The sequence below is a fragment of the Canis aureus genome, chromosome 13, assembly GCF_053574225.1.
Source record: "Canis aureus isolate CA01 chromosome 13, VMU_Caureus_v.1.0, whole genome shotgun sequence".
In the NCBI taxonomy this organism is placed as follows: Eukaryota; Metazoa; Chordata; class Mammalia; order Carnivora; family Canidae; genus Canis; species Canis aureus.
In genome coordinates, this window is record NC_135623.1 from 70,710,941 (window position 1) to 70,726,952 (window position 16,012).

At 55.1% G+C, this 16,012-nt stretch overlaps 1 protein-coding gene and 1 long non-coding RNA gene across 2 annotated transcripts in view; both read right to left on the bottom strand.

Moving 5' to 3' along the window:
• The window catches only part of PARM1 (prostate androgen-regulated mucin-like protein 1), an 83,200-nt gene that overhangs the window by 59,512 nt on the left and 7,676 nt on the right, over window positions 1-16,012 (bottom strand). The window lies entirely within an intron of this gene.
• On the bottom strand, window positions 508-15,222 carry LOC144282677 (uncharacterized). The gene is made up of 2 exons (XR_013351179.1): window positions 14,268-15,222; window positions 508-1,072 (listed from the first exon to the last, which is right to left on the bottom strand). It is a non-coding gene; the product is annotated as an uncharacterized LOC144282677 (long non-coding RNA).

Sequence of the window (16,012 nt, forward strand, 5' to 3'; positions counted from 1 at the left end):
CACCTCAGGTACCTGACCGAGGTCCTCACTGCTCATCTTCGGTGCCTCCCAGGCTTACGGACACATCCTTGGCCTGCCTTCAACAAGGCTCCGGGGGGTCATCTTAGCAGGCGCCCCCACCCCGACACACCTCCTAGTGGTTTCTGTTCACCGCCCTTGACCCTTGCTGCGTCCACCCCCGCTTGTCCTTGCCGGACCTGCAGTTGAGGCTCCTCTCCCTCCTCCAACTCGACGGCCTTGGCACCTACGGCAACAGCCTGGAATAACGTCTTCCTTGACATTTTAACACATAGGAATCGTTTTTTTTTTTTTTTTCCATGAACAGTAATGACTGTGTTGCCATAGGAGCCAAAGGTCAAGCATTTTGGTGACAACAAATGCCCCTGTCTGCTCAGCAGGGAGCCTTAAGTTTTCCTTTTTGTGATTACTTTGTTTAAATAAACTTAGCAATGACTTAGTAAACTGTGGCTTCTTCCTACTCATTTAATAAAGAGCCAAAACTGAGCATTTTAGTTCTGAGGCTTTATCTTTAAATAAACTGTTTATTTTGGAATAATTTTAGATTTTTTTTAAAGATTTGTTTATTTATTTATTTGTTTACTTATTTATTTATTTATGACAGAGAATTTGCAGAGGTGACGCGTCCTTTTCATTATGTGGTCACGTTTTTGTGATTATGTTGAGTGTTCTGAGTATCACAAATAAGGGCAGCTTTTGCTCATTACTTTCAGAGCTGGACTCTTCACGCTCCAAAGCTATCCAAGGGGAGACCCACTCCCCCAGGCAGTCGTGGGAAACCATACAGAGGTTTCACGGTGGAAGGCGGGGAAGGGGAAGGAGGAGAAAGGGCTGAATGGCACACGGCACAGCACAAGTTGGAGGACAATCCTCGCTGACAATCCGTGTCCCTCTCTCGCAGGAAGGTCAGCCCGTGGCCTCTGCACACCCGGGCGGCCTCTGCAGCCCACCAACGGCGATCCGGCTGGTCCCCCCAGCTCTCTCCTGATGCATCTGTACGCCCAGCATCTGGCTCAGCAGAGGCCATTCTGATGATCCATTTGCACAAAAGTCACTGAGGAAGAATAAATCATTTTTTTCTTTTTTTAAAAAATATTTTATTTATTTACTCATGAGACACACACAGAGAGAGAGAGAGAGAGAGAGGCAGAGACAGGCAGAGGGAGAAGCAGGCTCCATGCAGGGAGCCCAATTCAGGACTCGATCCCAGGACCCCAGGATCACTCCCTGGGCTGAAGGCAGCGCTAAACCGCTGAGCCACCCGGGGATGCCAAAAAATCATAATTTTTTCTTTTACATACACAAAGTGTATTAAAATCTTTTCTAGGGGATCCCTGGGTGGCTCAGCGGTCCCAGGATCGAGTCTCGCATGGGGCTCCCCACGTGGAGCCTGCTCCTCCCTCTGCCTGGGTCTCTGCCTCTCTCTCTCTCTCATGAATAAATAAATAAAATCCTAAAAAAAAAAATCTTTTCTACTCACAATCTCGTAGGCAAAACAAAGTAAAACAGAAAATCCAACTCCAATATAAATCCATCTGTGCCCGACGGCCTGGAAAGCGGAGGCACGCGTCCTGGCCCGCTGTCTGGGGAGGAGGACGGAGGAGGAGCTGACCTCGCCTGAAGGCTCCAGCGCGCCCTGCCCTCCCTCGTAACCCCGTTCACGGGACTCCCAAGCTCACCCACTCCCTGCTGTCAATCTGCCGCTCGCTCCCCCTCTGCACCCCTGAGAGCCTTCAGTGGAAACAAATCTAGACATGGGGGGGGGCACCCAGTCATTCATTCCATCACTCAACAAGAAAAGCATTCCTCATGTTTAGTTGTGAGATCAGGTAGTCCCTGCCCTTGGCGCAGCTTTTCTCTCGTCATGTTTTAAGTCCAGAGAAGTTTTCTAAGCTCCTACAACATGTCCGGGCCTGGGCCAGACCCTAGGGATAAGCAGAGAATAGAACAGGTCCCATCCCTACCCTCTCGGAATCTACAGCCCAAGGGGCATCGAAGGATCACACCGAGCTCCTTTTGAGCTATGATAAGAATCCCGACGACGCATCAAGGAAGGAAGGGAGACCTGCTGTGTGAGAGCGAGAGGGCGAGAGCGAGGGGGCAAGGGCGAGGGGGCGAGGGCGAGGGCGAGGGCGAGGGCGAGCTGCGGGATGCGGGACGCCCAGAGCAGGAGATTCACTGCCTGGAAGCGAGGTCAGGGAACGCCTCTCTGGAGGAGGGACCGTTACGGGGACCTGATGGGTGAGGGAGTCAGTGGGGCTGACTACGAGGAGCCTAGTGCAGGCTGGAGGGAGGGCCTGCTGGAATGTTCTAGAACCTGGAGGGGACAGTACGTTTGGAGCGTCAGGCTCACGCGGGGCCCGTGAAGACCATGTGCACATTGTGAGTGCCGCCCCCCGTGAGGTGCGGACGGACCCCAAGTTCTCGGAAGAGCGCTGTGGGACTGAATACGTGCCCCCCCGACCCCCCAGCCAGCCTGCTTCTCCTCCTCCGCACCCACGGCCCGGGAAGGACAGCGAGGCAGCGGGCCTGGAGGTCAGCTCCCTGACTGCACGTCGTTCCCGCGCAGCCTCAGGTACAGATCAAGGCTCAGGTGCCTCTCTCAGAAGAAGGCAAGAGCTACATCTGCTCCCCGGGCACCCCTCCCGTCCCTGGGCACCCTCTCCTGCCCCCCAGGCACCCCCCACCCCCCGGGCACCCTCTCCTGCCCCCGGGCCCGCCGGCCTCTGAATTCACACGTCGCAGGCTGCACTGCCTGCCGCGAAGCCTCGCCCCGGTCCCCATCATCCCTCCTTGAGCCAAGACTTGGCCTCAAGGCTCCCGTGACAATCTGGGCTCCTGCCTCGTGAATAGTATGACGAGGCCCATGTTCTTGCTGAGGGTCTGATTAAACACCAGGCAAAGCCGCAAACCCACAGGAAGAGTAACACCAGCGACAGCAGCGGTGGCAGACAGGTGCCCGGGCTCGAGCGGGGCAGCGCGGGAGGAAGGGGCGGAATGTTCCCGGCGGGGAAGGAGGGCAGCCAACGGCGTCCGAGCCCCAGCCCTCCGGCCACAAAACCTTCCGGACTGCAAGGGACGAGCTACCCAAGCCAAGCCGGGCGGCGAGGGCCCAGCCCAGGCGTGTCGCGCGAGCCCTAGTCCCTTGGGTGAGCTGGCGTGCGGCCGGCCCCCCGGCTCCAGGGGACACCGGCCGAGCACTCCCATCGCCAGGGCTGTGCTCCGGGCCCAGCACCGCCCTCGAGGCGGAACTGACAGACAGAGGAGGGGACGCAGAGCGAGCACCTGGGCTGTGCGGCCACGCGGGGACTCGGGCCCATGCCACGACCCTGCGCCCCAAGCTCTCGCCCCGGCCTGGCCCAGCTTGCTCTCCGTCCCCCTGGCTCGTCCAAGGCCCTGGGACGCCCACAGTCCCTCAAGCGGCAGGCGCTGGGCCTGCTCAGGCTGGAGCACCATGTCCCACCCCCCACCCCCACCCCGCTCCTCCCCTTTATCTGGCGACTTATTTATCCCTCAGGAACTAATGCAACCGTCGCTTCTCCATCAGGCAAAATAGTTGCGCCGTCTGCCGTGGGCCGCACCCCACTCCCGCCTCGGATGCGGGGCCCACGAGGCTCGGCTGCAACACCCGTCTGCAGGTCGGGGCCCCCCAGGCCGCTCAGGACGCCGCCAGTGCTCAAGCGCCGCTGCCTGTCCTCGGTGCGGGAGGCTGCCCGGGCAGGGTGTCCCCAGCAGGCGTGTCCAACATCCTCCAGGGGCAGAGGGAGCACCGTGCCAACGACCCCGGCGACCCGGCTGCCTTCCATCCTCCCGGGAACTGGCCGTTCCGAGGCGTCCGGTGTTGTCGGGGCTGGATCCCCGCGAGCAGGCCGTCAAACAGGCAGCTGCCCCGTCCCAGCGAGGCCGGGGAGCCGCGTCCACCTGTCCCACCGCCTGCCAGCGCTGGGCAGGGCTCCGGACGGAAGGCCCACGCGACGGGGCGGCTCAGGGGCGCCGCAGGCCGCAGCTGCTCCTGGAGGGGTGCTGAAGGCCTTCACGGGGGCCCTGGTGCCGAGTCAGACACCGGCCCCGAGCACTCTCGGCAGGAACACCCCCCGCCCAGGGTGAATGGGAGCGCAGCCGCTCCTCCTGCCCCTTCCTCCGCAGCCACGTGGGCACCGCTAGGGACAGGGAGCTCTTGAAAAACAACTGAGCCGTGTCCACATCTTCAAAACCAATAAAGACCCCCACCAGCGAACCTAACACCACCCAGAGCTGTGAGCAGAGCAGCATAGGGGGAAACACCACTCCCTAAAGACCTGGGGAGCCGTACGGCTTTGGGACACTTCGCCTCTCGTAGTGCAGAGCGCGGAAAGGGACGCGCAGGTCCCGGGGCTCCAGCACGACGCTGGAGGGGGGCCGCGCGGCCGACGGGGCCGGGCCCAGGCTGGTGCCCCAGCTCGCCAGTCCTGGCAGCGCGAGGCCGCTCCCGTGGGTCCCCTCCTGCAGGAGCAGAGACCCTGGCAGCGCCCACCGCGGGGCTGGGCAGGCAGGTGCCGGGCGCCTCGTGGGGCTCACTCCCCGTCCCCGACCCCCTCGTCTGCAAGCGGCTGAGCCAGGGACCCAGAGCAGGGTCGCGGGCCCCAAACCCAGCTCTCTGCACACCTGGTGAGAACCGGAGTCGCTCCCCGCCCAGCCTGAGGGCTTCTGGCGAGTGCGGGCCCGTCCCGTTATGGATCTGTGCACGGCCGCAAGCCTTCTGCAAATCAAAACCCAAATATGTAGGTCGCGTATCTCCCAGGGCGATTTAACGTCACCCCAGCACGGCCTGCTCAGAAGAACACCTCTGCCGGCCACTTAATGTCATAAAACCACTTAGCAGAAAGCAAAAAGTCGACAGAGGATCACCACCGGGTCGCCGTCCCGACGGCATCTGCAGAGGCCAATGGGGCCCGGAGAGCAGCAGCAGCGTCTGTCCTGAACCCCTCCCGAGGTCCCCGTGCTTCGAGGCAGGCTACGCAGCCTTCTGGAGGGAAGACGCACATATTTTTATAAAAAGCCGTAGGCTGCATGCATGTAGGACTGGGGGGTCTCGGCGTCCGGGGCTCCCTTGCTGGCCGGGGACTAGGTGTTCTCTGCTCAGTACGGCGGGCGATTCTGAACTCGTGGAACAATCCTTCAAATCTGGACTCGAGGGAACGCGTGGCCCATCCTCCCACAGAGTTTCTCCTGCAGACACTAGGGTAGTATTTTCCATTTTTAAGCCGTGTGCCACTAGTCTGCTTAATTTTGGATCACGTATCTGGGAAGCTCAGAGTTTAGAGACTTCAGCTAACACAAGTGGTTTCCAAAATACTGACCTTGTGCATTAAAATGCGGCCTTTAGGGCACTCGACAAAGGAGACCGTCGCGGAAAGAGCACGAGGTCAGGACGTCAAAATACCCACGACTCCCCCCAGGGCTGTCACCGACCCAGCCCTCTGGCGACACATCTCTGACCTCTTCTGCTACCGACCCTACAAGGATTTCCTTGTCTGTCCCTAGAAAGAGCAACCTCTGCCTTCGTGGGTGACCAGAGCGGGACAGGGGTGCACGCAAGGCAGTCTGGGCATTGGGAGCCATAGCTCGCGGGAACTGGAGGCAGCCCTACTGCTGGCACAGGCACACCCAGACCATCCTGAGGAGCCATAAGGGTTTTCAAAGAAAGAGGAATCCAGGGGGGCACCGGGGGGCTCAGCAGTTGAGCATCTGCCTTCAGCCCAGGGCGTGACCCTGGGGTCCCGGGTTCGAGTCCCGCATCGGGCTCCTTGCATGGAGCCTGCTTCTCCCTCTGCCTGGGTCTCTGCCTCTCTCTGTGTCTCTCATGAATAAATAAATAAAATCTTAAAAAAAAAAAAGAAAGTAAAATTGTTGTTCTCACATTTTTTAAAACTGAGAACCCATATTAATAGAGAAAGCTCAGTTATTTGGGAGGTTTTATTTACCCAAACATTTAATTCTTCATCCTTGTTAAATCAAGACAAGCCTATGCGTATCGTATCCATTTTCCACGCCATACGTTGAATTTCTGCCTTGAAAGGATGCTGTGCAGCAAGGAGGCGTAGACTGCATTAATCCAACGTCCCATTTAAAGCCAAACTGCTAATGCTCTCAGTTTGGATCCTTCTCCACTGGGGCTTAAACCTAGATTGTTAGATGAATTTCGATCTAACCACTCCCTGGGCTTCCTGAGTTCACACAGCAGCCAGCTAATTGCCTGTGTGCGGACAGATCCGTCATCAAAAAGAAACATCAAGTGCTGCTTAAGTTTGACGATGCTAAAGAAGTGTATTCTGATAAAAATAAAAATCAAGAAAACTTGTGAACGATGTAATGTGCACCGTAAGGAGCCAGGCGACGCAGGCCGTGACTTCCCCTGCAGGCGGCGGCTCGGAGCTCATCACAACCACTAGGAACCTCCCTCGGGGTCCTTCGTGCTTTGTGAACCTGAAGCTCAAATACACCCTCAGCGCCGCACGTGGAAAGCCCATCGGCTGGTTTAGGACACTGGGCGAAGGGCAAGGCCCCGCTACACATCGCTCATTGCGTAGTTGGTTTCAAGACAGCGTTTTTTTTCCGGTCGGGCTTTATGAGTCCAACACGGGTCAAATCTGGGCTGTTAAGAACCTGTAGTGTGTAAAAGACAACGTGCTGAATGGGAGAAAGTATTCGCAAGTGACACATCTGACGAAGGGGTAGATCCCAAAATATAGAGAGAACATATGCAACTTAACACCCAAAATACAAATAGTTTTTTTTTTTTTAAGATTTTATTTATTTATTCATGAGAGACACAGAGAGAGACACAGGCAGAGGGAGAAGCAGGCTCCATGCAGGGAGCCCCACGCGGGACTTGATCCCGGGACCCTGGGGTCACGCCCCGGGCTGAAGGCAGATGCTCAACCGCTGAGCCACCCAGGGGCCCCTATATTGGAATCCTTAAAAATTGGAAGGATAAAAATCCTTTGCTGCAAGCAAAGGACGTGGATGCCCTCCCAAACCTGGCTGCTACCGCCCAGAGTGTGACCGGGACGGGCCCGGCTTACGAGGGACGATAGATGCGGTCACTGGGGGCACGGACCTGCTTTTAATTTTCTGGGCTGGTTCTTGCAAAAATGGTGAACGATCTCTTCCACCCACTATGAGAAGTTCCCGACGGGGACGGAGCTCAGAGCTTCAGAGGCCGCCACCCACCCCCCGCCCCATGCAGGCCGGGCGGGAGGCGGCCAGGGCGCCCCGGGGACCTGGGAGCGTCTGCTCGGCCTCCTGACTCGCCGGGGGCACCGGGGCTCGCCACGCCTGAGCCGCTCTCCCTGCTCCCGGCCGGGCCCTGCGGGGCGCGAACCCCAGCTGGCCCATCTGCTTCCTCGGCCGGTGTCCCCGGGAGGCCAGGCTGTTCTCTGGTGTCGGAGGTGGGGATCGTTTTTCCGACTTTAACGTTTTCTTGTCACTCTTTTCATTCTGGAAGAATTATCATAAAGAGCAATCTTCCATGGAAAAGTTTGGTCATCCCAGGCATGTGCCCCAGACCAGACACATGAGCTGGTTGACTTGCTCAACCTTCTATAACCTCAGATTTCCCGATTAACTCCTTTAATCTTAATTGTTTTAGAGAAAAAAAATCAAAGCCTCCAAAGCTCTTTCCTCCTAGTCTCCCGGGCACCGGTGCTGGGTCCCAGGCGGTTTTACCCCATCACTTTGGCAAAACAATGGCTCTCCCTGGGACTTCCACGACATAATGAGGCTGTTCTCCTGCTTTGTGACTTTTTATCTCAGCGTCAACTCAGTTCTTTCGTTTATAGCTTTAATTTTTTTTATTCCTTTGAGAATAACCCAAATCAATAAAGACTCAAGACAGCACCGCTCGCATTTTTTTTTCGAATATTTCTCTTGCCTATATAAGCAAAACTAAGTAATTAAATCTCCTGTAAGAGGAATTGTATTTTTTCCAGGGAAAAGAACTTCAAATGTTGATTTTTTTTCACTGGGACCTGTAAGGAAAGCTGCTAATTCCAAAACAACACTGACTAGGTAGGTATAGAACCAAATAAATGTCCCTGTTCCACCTAATTAATGTCCTAGTCAGTAATCAGAAGATGTGGATATGCATGATTATGGATAATTAAATATTCAGAATGTCCAGCTTTTTATTGGGAGCAAGAGTTGAACCTTAGAAATTACAGGAAATGTATGAATTTGTTGAATATTAATTTTCCCCGAAAACCACCTTCTTTCTCATGCTGCCTGCTCCTTTTAAAATTCTTCTAATTAGGGACGCCTGGGGGGTTCAGCAGTGGAGCGTCTTCGGCCCAGGGCGTGACCCCAGGTCCCGGGATCGAGTCCTGCATCGGGCTCCCTGCATGGAGCCTGCTTCTCCCTCTGCCTGTGTCTCTGCCTCTCTCTGTGTCTCATGAATAAATAAAATCTATTTTAAAAGACTAAAAATAAAAGATAAAATTCTTCTAATTACTTTGGTAAGGAAGGATGCAGATAAGAAAGGAAGGAAACACGCATCCCACCCACGATTATTGTATACCTGCTGCACACGCACGCACACTCTTCACACCAGCAGACAGCGATCCGTGGTTTGGGAACGTCACAATCTCTAAAGTTTCCTGTGGAAGATTCCTGTGACCTCCCATGTCCCCGCCCAATAATACATCTCACACAGGGGAGAAGAGACTTAAGGGAGCAGGGCGTGCTTTCCCGCAGAGGACGGCCTCGTCCGCATGAGCGTGGAGCTGTGACGTTCACCCCCGACTCTACCACGGGCAACCTGGGGAGGGTCCTTCACGGGCCGGCCTGGCTGCGGGGGTCATCGGCATGGGCTGCCCGGGCCTCCAGGAAGACGCAGGGGAGCCCCCGGCCCGGGCCCACGAGCGGGGGCGCAGGTGGAAATCTGCTCTGGGCAGCGACCGCCGAGTGAGGCGAGGCCTTCCTGAGCCAGGGGAGCCCGCGACTAACCCGGCGGCCGGTGCCCTCGTGAGGAGGGGCCCCCAACACACTCGGGGGGTGGACTGAAGCGGGCGCTTGCACAGCCCTGAGCCACAGCGCCCCGGCCACAGGAGGGCCCTGCCCACACCTGACTTGCAGTCTCCAGCCACAGAACAGGAGGGGACGCACTGTCCTGACACCCTGGGAAGCCGAGACAATAGCCCGTCTGCACTTGCCCTGCCGGGCTGCTGGACAGAACCCAGGGGAGCACTCAGGCCACAGTGGGAAGGGGTGGGCACTTAGGTGGTGCTCGTGGTGCTCATGGTGCTCAGTGGTGCTCATGGTGCCCAGTGGTGCTCATGGTGTTTAGGTGGTGCTCAGTGGTGCTCATGGTGCTCAGGTGGTGCTCAGGTGGTGCTCAGTGGTGCTCATAGTGCTCAGGTGGTGCTCAGTGGTGCTCATAGTGCTCAGGTGGTGCTCAGTGGTGCTCATAGTGCTCAGGTGATGCTCAGTGGTGCTCATGCTGCTCAGGTGGTGCTCATGGTGCTCAGGTGGTGCTCATGGTGCTCAGTGGTGCTCATGGTGTTTACGTGATGCTCAGTGGTGCTCAGATGGTGCTCAGTGGTGTTCATGCTGCTCAGGCGGTGCTCAGTGGTGCTCATGCTGCTCAGGTGGTGCTCAGGTGGTGCTCATGGTGCTCAGTGGTGCTCATGGTGCTCAGTGGTGCTCACGTGGTGCTCAGTAGTGTTCAGGTGGTGCTCAGTAGTGTTCAGGTGGTGCTCAGTGATGCTCATGGTGCTCAGGTGGTGCTCAGTGGTGCTCAGGTGGTGCTCAGTAGTGTTCAGGTGGTGCTCAGTGGTGCTCATGGTGCTCAGGTGGTGCTCAGTGGTGCTCAGGTGGTGCTCAGTGGTGCTCAGGTGATGCTCAGTGGTGCTCATGTGGTGCTCAGTGGTGCTCAGGTGGTGCTCAGTAGTGTTCAGGTGGTGCTCAGTGGTGCTCATGGTGCTCAGGTGGTGCTCAGGTGGTGCTCAGTGGTGCTCAGGTGGTGCTCAGTGGTGCTCAGGTGATGCTCAGTGGTGCTCAGATGGTGCTCAGTGATGCTCATGATGCTCAGTAGTGTTCAGGTGGTGCTCATGGTGCTCAGTGGTGCTCATGGTGTTCAGGTGGTGCTCAGTGGTGCTCAGATGGTGCTCAGTGGTGCTCATGGTGCTCAGGTGGTGCTCAGTGGTGCTCATGGTGCTCAGGTGGTGCTCAGTAGTGCTCGGTGGTGCTCATGGTGCTCAGGTGGTGCTCAGTGGTGCTCATGATGCTCAGTGGTGCTCAGTGGTGCTCAGGTGGTGCTCAGTGGTGCTCAGGTGGTGCTCAGTAGTGTTCAGGTGGTGCTCAGTTGTGCTCATGGTGCTCATGGTGCTCAGGTGGTGCTCAGGTGGTGCTCAGTGGTGCTCAGGTGATGCTCAGTAGTGCTCAGATGGTGCTCAGTGGTGCTCATGATGCTCAGTAGTGTTCAGGTGGTGCTCATGGTGCTCAGTGGTGCTCATGGTGTTCAGGTGGTGCTCAGTGGTGCTCAGATGGTGCTCAGTGGTGCTCATGGTGCTCAGGTGGTGCTCAGTGGTGCTCATGGTGCTCAGGTGGTGCTCAGTGGTGCTCGGTGGTGCTCATGGTGCTCAGGTGGTGCTCAGTGGTGCTCATGATGCTCAGTGGTGCTCAGATGGTGCTCAGGTGGTGCTCAGTAGTGCTCAGGTGGTGCTCATGGTGCTCAGGTGGTGCTCATGGTGCTCGGTAGTGCTCAGATGGTGCTCAGGGCCCAGCCACCTGCTGGCATCTGCACTGCTGGGAACCGGGAAGGGAGCCGTTCCCCTTCCACCCAGGAGGCCACACTTGCCCTCCGATTCCTCTACCTCTGCACCCTTCCCAGGACTACCTCACCCGGGCCTCCGTGTCTACAGCAAAACTTCATCTCCTGAACACGTGCAGCTGGGGGGGCTGCCCAACGGCAGCAGGCTGCTGGTAAGGCGGTCACGCTTCCTTTGCAAACCTCGCACTGCTGTGTGGTCCTGGGAAGCAGGTGAAGGACCCCTTCCCTCCCTCCCTCCCTCCCGTGCTCCCCACTGGGCCCTCTGGTGCCCGGGGCATCTGCCTCCTTACCAGTGCGTCCAGCTCCCAGGCCACTTCCCCTCTCAGCACGGTCTTGCCCTTGGGGCCACCCTCTCGAGGCTCCATGCCCCACTACCTGCCGGGCCTCGCAACCGCTGAACCACTGTGGCCCCTGCAGGTTAAGGGTCACTTCTCTCAGGGGTCACAGTGCTGGGAAGCGACACGAAGGGCTGGGGGCTCTGGCCTCAGGGGACTCCTACTCCTGTATACACGAGATGTGTAATCCAGACCCTGCAGTCTACATGCTGGAGCTTCAGGTTCCTCAGTTCAACTCAGTAAGTACTGAGCACCTGCTGTGTACACATTCACACGTGGGGGGGCGGGGAGCGAAGCTAAGACAGCACCCTGCTCTCCAAAAGCCACGAGTTCGAAGGGCGACGATGCAAACAGGTGAAGGGGAGACTTGAACTTGCAGGATACAGAGCGTTCTGGTTGGCAGACACCGCCGCGAGGCTTCTAGAATGAGAAACTGGCCGGGGCGATGGCCTGAGGGCATGCGGCCCATGCGTCCGTCTTGGGGAAGCCTGTCTAGCCTCTCGCACCACGATTACCCGCACCGCCTTTCCCTCCCTCTGCCTCTACCTCAGATCTTAAGCCACTAGTCAAGGAGTTTGGACTCGTTCCTGGAAGAAATGGGGGTTTCTGGAAGATTCTTTTTAAAAACTGAATAATGGAGAAAATGAATCCTCTACAAAATGGAAGAGAAGAGGGTAACAGACGCTTATGGGCCCTTTGCTCCGTTTCAAGAGTCATTAGCTGACGACGACTCTTTTTCCGGAATGTGCCTCCACCCGCATCTCACTCTCACATTATTTTGAAGCAGATCCCGGCACGGCGTGTAGCTCCGAGGCGTGTACACACGACGGCGTGTAGCTCCGAGGGGTGAGGGGTGTCGTTGAGAACACGCAGGCTGCGCCGTTACCGCACTGAGAATGATGATACGCTAACGCCGTCGGCTGTCCGGTCAACGATCGAATTCACAATCCTCTTCGTAAACATCTTAGTTCATTTCTCCGCGTTTTGGGTTGATCCAACTAAGGTCCACGGCTGTGGCGGCTGCTGCCTCTTAAAGCTCGTTTGTCGTCGATAAATCCTGCCTTCCCACCTTCCTCTTCATCTCTCTTTTTCCCTTGCAACTCATTTGTCGGAAGAAACCACCTGCTTGTCATGAAGAGGTGTCCGTGGTCGGGAGCTCGCGGACTTCATTCCTGTGGGGTCACTTAGCGGCTTCCGCGGCCCTCTGTATTTCCTGTGACTTGACAGTTGGATGCGGAGGCTTGATCCGCTACAGGTTCCTTCCGATGCGGCAAGGCCACTTCCCAGGGGCCAGGGGGCCCTTCCACCGGGAGACGAGGACCTGCTGTGTGGCTCCCCACGGCGCTGGCCGTCACCGGGGGTCAGGGCCAAGACCCGCGAACTCCTCAGGCGACGCGTATGGTGCTACTCTATCTCCACCTCGCCATCGCCATCGCCATCCGCTGGCGGGAACACCCGTATAAGATGCTCATCCCACCATCTAATGGTTGGTGACCCAGGGATATACCTCATCAAATAAAGGCAAAGACCAATCAATCAATCAAGAATTTTAATTCTTCCTATTTATCTATTATTTTTCGAAATGTGTTGGTTCGTTAGCATCCCCCACTGGGGACAAATGGACTTTGAGTCACTATTGCCTTGTGTCGGTGTTGTAATTGAGTCACGAGCCTGAGCCCTGGGACTCAGCCCCCGGCAGCCACCCACACTGACGCTCAGCGGTTCCATCTTTGGCCAGGGGGAGCCTCACGAAGGGTTCTGAGTCCTTGTCACAGGAGCCCGGTGGTCTCTGATAGCATCCTTGCCGTCTGTGATGACAGGATGTCCCAGGCTCATCCTCTGTAGTTTCTAACTCACGCCTGGAATTAACTAGTCCTCCCAGGAGCCTTCATTCTTTTTGGTGGAAATGAGATTAATGAGCCACAGCCTGAGCGCCTGGAGGACGCCAGCAGATTCAGGTCTGCTTCCGCTCCTTTGGAGGGGGGCAGGCAGGGTGGCCTGGCCTGAAAGACTCCCAAAAGGGAGGTGAGACGGTGAGAAGGGAACGGGTGGCCAGTCGGGAGCTACTGTGACCGGCTAGGAAGGATGGCAAGGCTCTCCATCAATCTGTGGGTGTGGGGACGGGAAAGAGGCTCAGAGTCGGGGGAAACTTTGGAGGCGACGTAGTCTGCTTTGTCTGTTCAAGACAGTGGGGACGAAGGTGGGTAAAGGAGGACAGACCTGGGTCCAACGCCACGTCTCACTCCTCAGCTTCTGAGGCTCGGTGACCTGAACCGTGGGACTGCGGGGGTTGGGACGGTCTGCCTTGTGGGGTTGTTGGGAGCATGAGACGAAGCTGTAAGGGAAGCGCGCATCCTACAATGTGTGGTACCTGCTCCAGCTAAACACAAGGCGAAATCTCCATCCCACCCCAGCATGTCTGGCTCCCTTTAGAACGTGAAGGGGCCGGCCTACGTGCTCACGGACTGTCAGTAACGCTCCAGCATTTGCCTAAACCACATTTTATTGATTATCTTATTGGAAAGATGATGTATCAGATTTAATGTTGCCAAAGAAAAGCAGATCATGCGCTCTTCTGGGGGCCACTTGTTTTCTTACATCTAAGAGGACACGTTTCACTATAGAAAAGCTCAGAATAATGTTTTCATTTAAAATTGCTCCCATAAGTGACCATCAAGTATTGAAAACAAAGAATCTCAAATACTGACCAGTTGAGTCAGAGTCTCTTAAAACAGTGTCCAAGAGAGTTGTTCTGATCGATGATTTATGTAGCGCTCTGGTTTCATAAAATAGAATATTGCTTTAAGTCAATTCCTTCCCAGAACCTTCCCTGCCCATTACGTCAGTGATATCCTGTAAACCCCTCGAGGTTATTTGCTTTTCTGAGATACGGGTTTTGATGGCTCCATCAGAAGGATTTCCCAATCAAGATATTGAGGCTAGAAATAGCTGCGCAGCAGTTACGAGAGCCACATTAAGTGTTGATAAAGGGGGATTAAAACAGTGACAATATCTCTACTCTTTTAATTGTGCAGGCAAAACAAACTTTTTTAACAATTTCAGACAATAGAAAAGAGCATAAAAACTGAAACTAACCCAAGGCTCACCTGCCAGAAATAACCACCGTATTCTTCTAAATGATTTTCTCTACAGGCATGCACATAAATATGTCTTAAATATTTCATCACGATGTACATTCAGTCTGTAGCTTGCTTTTCTGATACAACTGTGAAATATAAAGTTACACTTATTAGTTCAATATATTGTAACCAGCTAATGTGTTTGTACAGGAATGAACCAACCACCTCAGAATTCTTTTTTTTTTTTTTTTTTTTTTTTTTTAGATTTTATGTATTTATTCATGAGAGACACAGGCCGAGGGAGAAGCCTGCGGGGAGCCCGACGCGGGACTCGATCCCGGGACCCCGGGGTCACGCCCTGACCCGAAGGCAGATGCTCAACCGCTGAGCCCCCGGGTGGCTGCGTGGCTTTTAAGACTCAGAATCCGAAGCAGTTGCGTGCTGTTGCGCAGTTGGATGGCCGTGCAGTGTATATTCTAGTTTCTCTGACTAGCACCTCATGGTTACACATTTACATGACTTCCGATGTATTAATATTTTTAAAAATTCTTAACCAAGACCAACAGACTCTGAATCAGGTCTGGGTGGGTGATGGATACATTCTCGTCAATCTCTGTGTATGTTTATAGTTTCCATGATTTAAAAAAAAAAAATGGTGCTTGAGGGCAGCTTTTAAAAAAACCATTAAAAAAATACATGACCGTCATTAATGATATTTAATTTTTTAACAAAAATCTCGTAAATTTCCTCATCTCCAAAACCACATCCCCGTCTCTGACCACCCTCCGACCAGTACTCAGGGATGTAGCAGTTTGCCCTCCTGCAGCAGCCACACTTGCCTCTGAGATCTGGGGAGTCTTCTCTCGTCAATGTGGATGACTTTTCCTTCCTTTTCTCAAAAAAGTGTACCCGCATCGCCCTAATGAGAGGGAATGCACAAATACACTGCGGTGCAGCTACTCTGGAAAACCGTCTGGCAGCTCCCCAAAAGTTAACCCTAGAATTGCCACAGGCCCTGCTTTCCACTTCATTCTGGAACGGTCTCCCCGCAGAGCAGAGGCGGGGGCAGGCGCCCGTCCTCCGGGGTCAGGCCCACGGCACCTGATGCGGCCTGGCCCACCCTCCCAGCCCCAGGGCAGGCCTACGGTCCACTGCCACTGACTCCCTGGCTTACCGCCAGGCTGCTGTACTTCAAGGTGCCTGAGGGCCTCCCCCCTCAAAAATCTGCAAGGGGACCCCACTGAACAAGCTAGGCAGATGTTTTTAGTATCATCTTTCTGATTCTTTGATTTGTTTAAAGGCTGCTCAAGTAATTTCATTTATTTATTCATATGAGACACAGAGAGAGAGAGAGAGAGGCAGAGACACAGGCAGAGGAGAAGCAGGCTCCATGCAGGGAACCCGACGTGGGACTCGATCCCGGGACCCCAGGATCATGCCCTGGGCTGAAGGTGGCACTAACCACTGAGCCCCCCGGGCTGCCCGGAGGCAGGGCCTTTAAGGTCACACTCCTGTTTCCCCGCTTGCTAGTGACGAACTTCACCTTCCACACGCAGCATCAGGATTTACTCGAGCCTCTCAAGCATCACTGGAGGCTGCCGACCACTCCTTCCTTCCCTTCGGCTCAAATCGCCTTCTATCATCAGGTTATTTTTACTTATTCAGAAGATTCTCAAAAATGTTCAAATAGTGAAGGTATCTTTTCTAGCTGAGCTCAAAGGTGACATTTTCTTAATTGGCCAGAGAACTTAAAATACTTCAGCTATTTCTTT